This window comes from Grammomys surdaster, unplaced genomic scaffold, assembly GCF_004785775.1.
Source record: "Grammomys surdaster isolate TR1022 unplaced genomic scaffold, NIH_TR_1.0 192, whole genome shotgun sequence".
Classification (NCBI taxonomy): domain Eukaryota; kingdom Metazoa; phylum Chordata; class Mammalia; order Rodentia; family Muridae; genus Grammomys; species Grammomys surdaster.
Genome location: NW_021604637.1, coordinates 2,504,455 through 2,512,858, shown reverse-complemented (window position 1 = coordinate 2,512,858; position 8,404 = coordinate 2,504,455).

Genomic DNA, 8,404 nt, shown 5'->3' with positions numbered 1-8,404 from the left:
TCTAGTCTCCGGGAATTGCGGTCCCGGGAAAGTGGGGAAAGCCCTTCTCCAGTGGCCTTCTGGGAACTGTAGTTCAAGGAAGACCCTGCGCCTGCCAGAGCGCGAAGGAGAGATTTCTGGGTAGTGTAGTCGTACGTGAGGACGTGCCGCGACAAAGTAGTCGGCGTGCAGGGAGAGAGCGAGGAATAAAAGGCGGGCGGCCGAAATGAGAGAGGAGCTGTCCGGGAAGTAAACTACAAATCCCAGAGTGCCTCGCGCCGGGGCCCGCCCCAGGATCGCTCCTAGCATCTTAAGGCTCTTCTGTTGGTCCAGAGTGAGCTTCTGCTCCGCCTCCGTCCAGCCCCAGAGCGGTTTCTTCAACTGTGGATCAGGCGCAGTGCTGGCTCCGCGTGGTTCCCCCGCTAGCCGGCCTTGCCCGCCTCTGCCGTCAGAACTGCTGGTCCGTGTCCAACAACCGACACCTCACGCGACGAGCAGGAGAGAGGCAACTCTGAACCCGAAGGGATGTGGCGGGCATAGGGCTACACCAGAGCTAGCCTGGTCTTTGAGCACGTGTTCCGACCAGATAGGCCTTTCTAGACTATACTGCTTGTAACTTGCTTTACAAGTTCCACAAGGATCGCTACCCATTATCTCATCGGATAAGTGGGTAAGGAGGCAAAAGAGCAGCCCCTCGTACAAATACTTTTGCGCCTCTACCCCTCTTTCAAATCCCTAGTTAAAACTAAAATATTCGCGTGGTGGCGCATAGTATTGCTGAGCAGGAGGATAATGGATTTAAGGCCAGCCTGAAGTAGATACCAAGACCTTGTCAAAAACTAATGATCACTGAAAACAGCAAAGAGGCTCGACGACCAGGTCTCATGCTAAAACATGGTACTGGGGGACATGGACTGCTAGTATTGAGTTGCTAAAGCAAGAGAGGAGATAGAATCATGACAATCTACTGGAAGCTGGGTGGTGATGCTCACCGTTAATCCCAGAAGGCAGAGGCAGGCAGATCAGTCTAGTCTACAGAGTGAGGTCAGTCTAGTCTACAGAGTGAGATCCAAGACAGCCAGGGCTACAGAGAGAAACCTTTCGGGGGTAGAGTGTTAGACATAGGTATAGAACTACATTAATTTGTCCCAGTCTTGCTTCACATGATCTAAATTCTGTGCACCATTTCTTGTTCTCTTAAGTTTTGTTATACATTCTCTCCCTTACGGTGCATGCATATTTAAATCATCTTTCAGATTCTCCTCCTCCTGCTTCATCACTGTGAGCTTAATGTGACCACTGCCTCCTACACCCACCACAGTCCCTTGTCCTCTGTGATGGACTGTACCCTCAAATTGTGCAACAATTCCCTCTTCCTTTTGTTGCATTTATTAGATATTTTGTCCCACCAGCAACAATTTAAAAAAGCAATTAATACCACTCCCAAAACCTACATATGGAATTGTCTCTGAGAACAAAAATAACTCAGTTTTCTGTGGTAGAGAAGCAGCCTGCCACCAACTTAGGCACAGAGCTTGGTTTTGTTTTGTTTTTTTCTTCAAAGATTTCTTTTTATTTCATGGGTATGAGTGTATGCTTGCATATATGTACACCACATGTGTGGCCAATGCCCCTAGGGATCAGACAAGGGTACGGGATTCCCTGAAACTGGAAGTGGTTGTGAGCTGCTTATGAGTGCTGAGATCCAAACTGGAAGCCTCTGCAAGAACAAGTGTGCCCTTAACCATCTCTCCCATACCCCCAGTGACTTCTTATATCTCTGCACTCAGTATCTCATTGAAGGAGAGAAAAGTTGGTGGCCAAGAGAAAGTTTTGGGGTAGCTTATAGATCTGCTTAGCTGAATACTGACACCCTACATGAATTTATAGGTACAGTGGGAGATTGGAGGCTGCTTCTCCATGAGCCTAGGAAGGAGAAGCTGAATGAGAAACGGATTATATCCCAAAGTGAAAAGGGAAGAGCTTCAGAAGTCTACACAAGTGAAGCAAAGGGATCAGAAGAGAAATTGTCAGAAAAAAAAAAATGTGTGTGTGTGGGGGGGGAGACCAAAACCGAGACCAAGCTCATCCTCGGCCATACAGTTCCCTGGCAGGTATGGGGAGGCAAAATAGAAGCCACTTGCAAAAGATATGCGAAATGAAACTCAGGCAGTCTTATACCCAGGACAAACCCACAGCCCTTCTAAGCCTTAAATCCAGGCTTGACGCATCAGTAATTGCCCCAGCAGAAAAGTCCAACAGCAGAGAGAATCTCATTTGTCACACTGTATGACTCAGAGAACAGTAGCCAGAAGCAATCTGAAGGGAGAATCTATTTTTATAAATAGCTACCTGGGAGACCTGAAACCAGGGAGCATCCACAGAGCCTCAACCTCCGAGATAGAGGGAGGTCCAGACATGCAGTTGTGGAGAGCAGGAGAGCCAGTCAGTCACCGACAAACCAAAGGATGCAGGTGATAGTATGTTCTCAGACTGGAAAATCATGGAGAAATTATCACATGGATATGAGACCCATGGGTGGATCAAATTCCAGAGTCACCTACCTGATACTACTGTTAATACTTAAGACTACTGAAGTTCCAAGGAGTGTTTGTGATACCTACAGCTGGATCCCTCCAGCAGGGCGCTTAATATTCAGGAGATCTTAAAGGGATGAGGCTGGGGCCTCTAGCTGTCCCAGTCTCATCCTGTGGCTGCAGCTCATACTCTGTTGCATTTAGGAGACATCCTTCAGCTAAAACTAGTCATCCCAGCAGTGTGATGTGGAGAGTCAGGACAGAGTGAGAAAACCTGCCCAGTCCACAGAATGTAAAACTTGACCAGCAGACATCCTGTTGCACAAAAAGGAAGAACAACCTCTGGGAGACAGCAGACACTCAATCAGTAGCCAGTCAGCAGCATCATAAGCCACAGGAAGGACCAGAGTCTCAGTTCAGCTGATAACCCCTCCTTACCTTGCACACACACACAGTCTTTTTCTTTTTCTGAACTCTTATTTTTTTAGAGATTTTAAATTTGGGTTATGTGTATGGGTAAGTGCACATGAATGGCAGTTCCTGGAGAGGCCAGAAGCATGAGCTACCCCTGAAGCTGGAGGCAGTTATGAGCTGCCCAACAGTATGGGTGCTAGTACTGAAACTCGGGTCCTCTGCAAGAGCATTGTGTGCTCTTAACCACTTAACCCAGTCTCCAATTTTTGAGGACCTGGAAAGAGGCCATTCTAATGCCTCATCTTCCCAGGAAGAACCTTTCATTACCCCACCTAAGCCCTCCTTGTTACTTGGTCTCTCTGGGTCTGTGGAATGTAGTGTAAATTATCCTTTACAGCTAGTATTCACTTATAAGTGAGTATATATCATGTTTCTACAACATAATGAACATGTCAGCAATATAAAAGTGTTGGGATAGCTCAGTTGGTAGAACACTTGCCTGAGGCCACAAGTTTAATCTCTAGCACAACAAAAATTGGTTATGGCCATGCACACCTCTAATTGCAGTACTTGGGAGGTGAAGAAGGCAGGAAGATCAGAAGTTTAAGCTCTATAGTGAGTGCAAGGACATACATGAAAACCTGTCTCAGAAGAACATACAAAGTAAATATTTAAAGCTGTAATGAAAAACATTAACTCACTTATAATGGCAGAACATCAGACCCCATCAGCAAGCCTTAAATCCTGGGTAGCATGGAATGATATGTTTCAGTCCTGAAAGAGAATAATTACCCATCAAGATTTCTATAGTTGGCAAAGCTATCGTTTAAGTTTGACAGGCATTTCAAGTCAAGCACAGACTAATACACTACATGACCATCAGATCAGTGCTGGAGAAATACTTAAAAGAATGTTGTACAGAGGAGGGGGAAAGTCTCAGTCACAACATCACAAAAAGAAAAATGAGTTTCATGAGACAAATAGCTGAACAAGGAAAAACTAAGAAGGAATCCATCAAGACCTACACAGTAATCCATCGAGCCTCTGATACTAATACGGGAGGAAGTAAAAAACAAACACTAACCCAACCAATGAGAGAAACAATGGACAAAATCACAGTAGTTAGTAGGCATACTAGTACCCTTAAACATAAATGACCCCACCTCGCCAATAAAGATTTAACTAAATCCAGCTACCCATTGTCTGCAAGAAACACATGTCACTGATGAAGACACTAACAGGGAAGGAGGGAAAGCAAGCAAGGGGAAACAAAAACATGCTGGTGGGGCTGTTCTAACATCTGATAAGTAGATATCAAAATTAAAAGAAATACAGAAGGCCTCTACATATTAACAAAGGAGAAAATAAAGAAGACACTAAGCAATTATGTATATGTAAAAATAATCCACTTTTCCTTCCCATTCCCTGCTCGCAGAATGATGACACTGAGACTATTAATAAATGCCTTGGCCACAAGCCTTGCCTCATTTCCTGACTAGCTCGTAATGTATGTAACTCATTCTATGTCTTCAACATGGCTAGTTACCTCTCCTTCAGTCCTGACCTGCTGCTTTTGATCTCCCAAGCAGCTTACTTGAATTGCACCCGTCACTATCTCCTAGCATCCTCTTCCTTCCTTCCAGCATCCCACCTATTTCTTGCCTCAACTCATTGGCCATCAGCTTTTTTTTTATTGACAGGTGATGCTTATAAGAGATGATAGAGCTGGGCAGTGGTGTCGCATGCTTTTGATTCCAGCACTTGGGAGGCAGAGGCAGGTGGATTTCTGAGTTCGAGGCCAGCCTGGTCTACAGAGTGAGTTCCAGGACAGCCAGGGCTATACAGAGAAACCCTGTCTCGAAAAAACAAAAACAAAAAAAACAAAACAAAAAAAAAGAAAGAAAAGAAAAAAAGGGGTGATAGATAGATAGATAGATAGATAGATAGATTGCATGGGTTCAGATATTGAGTGGTTCTAGTATCCTAGATAGTAAACTAAAAATAAAGGAACCTCAGTTAAATACATCATAGATCAAATAGTCTTAACCAATATCTTCAGGATATTCTATCCAACAAAAACCACACACATAATTTTTAACAGCGTATGAAACATTAAATAGACCATAAAATGACCACATTCTATGTCATAAAGTCTTATCAAGTGCATAAAATAATATCTCTTATTAGATAATAGTGCAATCAAACTAGAAATCGATAACAAGAAAAACTATAGAAACTATACAAATGCATAGAAACTGAATAACACACTTTGAAATGAGCATCGAAGAAATTAGGGAGGAAATAAAAGTTTGCAAAAGCAAGTGAAAATGAAAGCAGAACCTTTGGAATATGGCTAAGGCAATTCTAAGAAAATATGCATAGCTATGAGTGTGTGATGGCTATTCCTAGTTGTCAGCTTGACTGCATCTGGAATGAACTACAATCCAGAAATGGAGGGTACACCTGTGATCCAGATCTTGAGGCTGGAAGACACAGGCTTCTGACCCAGATCTTGACATGGGATGACACCCACTTTTGATCCAGATCTTGAGGCATAGTGTTCATGAAAAGCTTAGGCTCAGGCAAGGAAGTACATGTCTTTACTCCCAGAAGACTGAGGCAAGCAGATCTCTGAGTTCAAGGCCAGCCTGGGACAGAGCAAGTTTCAAATCCAGGCATGGTGGTATACACCTTTAGTTTTGGCCATATCTTCTGCTGAAGGCCTCCATAAGGACAATGGAAGAAGGAAGGCTGTCTCTTCTTTACCTGCTTGAACTTACTTGCCAGCACATCTGTTGGAACCTACTTCTTCAGGATTCCAGCTTATACAGAAGACCAGCTGAAACGACTAGCCTTGTGGGACTGAGCAACTACTAGATTCTTGGACTTCTTATTGACAGTTTCCCATTGTTGGGTTAGTTTGGCTGCAGACCGTAAGTCATTACAATAAATTCCCTTAATATGTAGAGACATTCCACAAGTTCTGTGACTCTAGAGAACCCTGACAAATGCAGAATGCTTACATCAAAAAAAGTGGAGAAATCAGTGGTACAACTTGGATTTTTAGAAAAACAAGAACAAATACAAAGCAGCAGGCAGAAAGACATAACAGAGGATAGAATTTAATGAAATTAGGACTAAAATGATAATGCATAAAGCTCATCAGACAAGGAGGTGGCTCTTTGGAAAAGACTGACAAACCAAAATAATTAAAAGAAAGAAAATATATAAATCCGTTAAATTAGAGATGAAAAGAAGGAAGATCGCTATAGATGCCAATGAAATGGAAAGAATCATTAGAAAGTATTTTGAAAATATTAAAAAAAAAACCTAGAAGAAATGGTTAACTTTCTGGCCATATATAACTGAAATTAAATCAAGAAGATACAAACAGCTTAAAGACATCCATAACCATCAGTAAGACTGAAATAGTAGAAAACAAAACCAAAAACTTTCCAACAAAGAAAAGGCCAGGACCAGATGTAGTCACTGCTGAATCTACCAAATCTTTATGGAGGAATCAACATCATGACTCCTCAGACTTTCATAAAATGAATAAGGAAGAAACGCTACCAAAAGCAGCCTATAAGGCTAGCTTTACTCTGATACTAAAACCAAATAACACAACAAAGGAAGAATTTATAGACCAATTTCCTTGGTGAATATAGATGTTAAAAAGTCTTGATAAAAGTTTTGCAAATTGAGTTCAAGAATACATTCAGGCCAGGCATGGTGGTGCACACCTTTACAATACTCAAAAGGCAGAGGCAGGTAGATCTCTGAGTTGGAGGCTAGACTGGTCTACAGAGTGAGTTCCAGGAACTCACTGGAACATAGAGAAGCTGTGTCTTGAAAACCCGGGGGGGGGGGGGGAAAACAGATCATATAGCGATAGCTCTGTAGTTAAGAGCACTTACTGCACTTGCAGAGGACCTGAGTGTTGGTTCCCAGCACCTACACAGTGGCTCACAGCCATCTGTTGTTCCAGGTTTAGGGGATCTGACGCCCACCTATGAATTCTGTGGGCACTGCACATACATGCAGGCAAAATACCCATACACGCTTAAAAAAAAAAGACACACCATGACCAAGCTAATTTCATTCCAAGAATGCAAAGCTGTTTCAACATATGCAAATAAGTAAGTGTAATTTTGTACATAAGGAAGACAGAAATCATATCACCATCCAACATGATGGAGAACAAGTCTTTAACAAACTTCACCATTTTGTTCTCAATAATAATCCTGAATAAAGGCCAGCAAGATCACTTAGTGGGTACAGGAGCCTGTCACAAAGTCTGATAGCCTGAATTTGATTCCCCAGGGCAACAAATAAAATGCAATAATAAATTGTTAAAAGTCCTGAAGAAATCAAAAATAAAAGGAACAAACCTCAGCATAATAAAGACATTATATGACAGATATATAGACTATTATACTAAATGCAGTATTTACTCTAGTGGAATGAAACACGAGTGGCCTCTCCACTATTATCCAGTATAGTACTCAAAGTCTCGGCTCGAGGAGTAAGACAAAAGAAATAAATACAGATAGGAAAAGAAAACACCCAGAAATTATCTCTACTTGAAGATGACATGATACTATACTTAAAAGACTCTCAGAGACTCCACCAGAAAACTCCTAGGTCTGATAAACTCTTCCCACAAAATAGCAGGATACAAAAATTAGTATCTTTCCTATATACTAATAAACTTGCTGAGAAAGAAACCAAAAGGAAAAATTCCATTCCCAATAGCTTAAAAAATACCTAGACTGAAACTCACCAAGAAAGTGAATGACCTCAACAATAATAACTTTTAAGACCCGGAAGAGAGAAAGGAAAGGAATACTAGCGGATGGAAAGATGCCCTGTGCTCCTGGGTCCGCAAAAGTCATATTGTGAAATGGTGATATAACCGAGAGCATTCTTCAAATTCAAATGATATGTTTCACAGAACCAGGGAAAGAATCCTAAAACTCATATAGAGTCACAAAAGACCCTCAGAAAGCCAAAGCAATCCATGACAAAAGGAACAGTCCTCAAGGTGCCACAATATCCAATCTCATATTATATTACAAAGCCAGCCTTTTTTTTTTTTTTTTTTTTAAGCAGCTGGGTTCAGTGGCTCAAGCATTAAAGGCTGGATTCCAGCAGAAGCAGGGATCAGGCAGAACCAGGAGGATCTCTATGAGTTCAAGGCCAATCTGTCTGGATAGTGACAGCTATGTAGAGGGACTCTGTTTCAAAATAACAACAGCAACTACAAAAGACATAGAACTAGCACAAAAACTTACAGGTAGACTAGTGAAATGTAATACAGACCCAGAAAGAACATTACACTGTTACTGCTACCTAATTTTGACAAAGCTGTCAAAATACATTGAAGGAAAGAAAGGCTCTTTAACAAATCATGCCAAGAAAACTGTATTCTCTATGTAGAAGAATAAAACTGCATCCATATCTCTCACCCAACA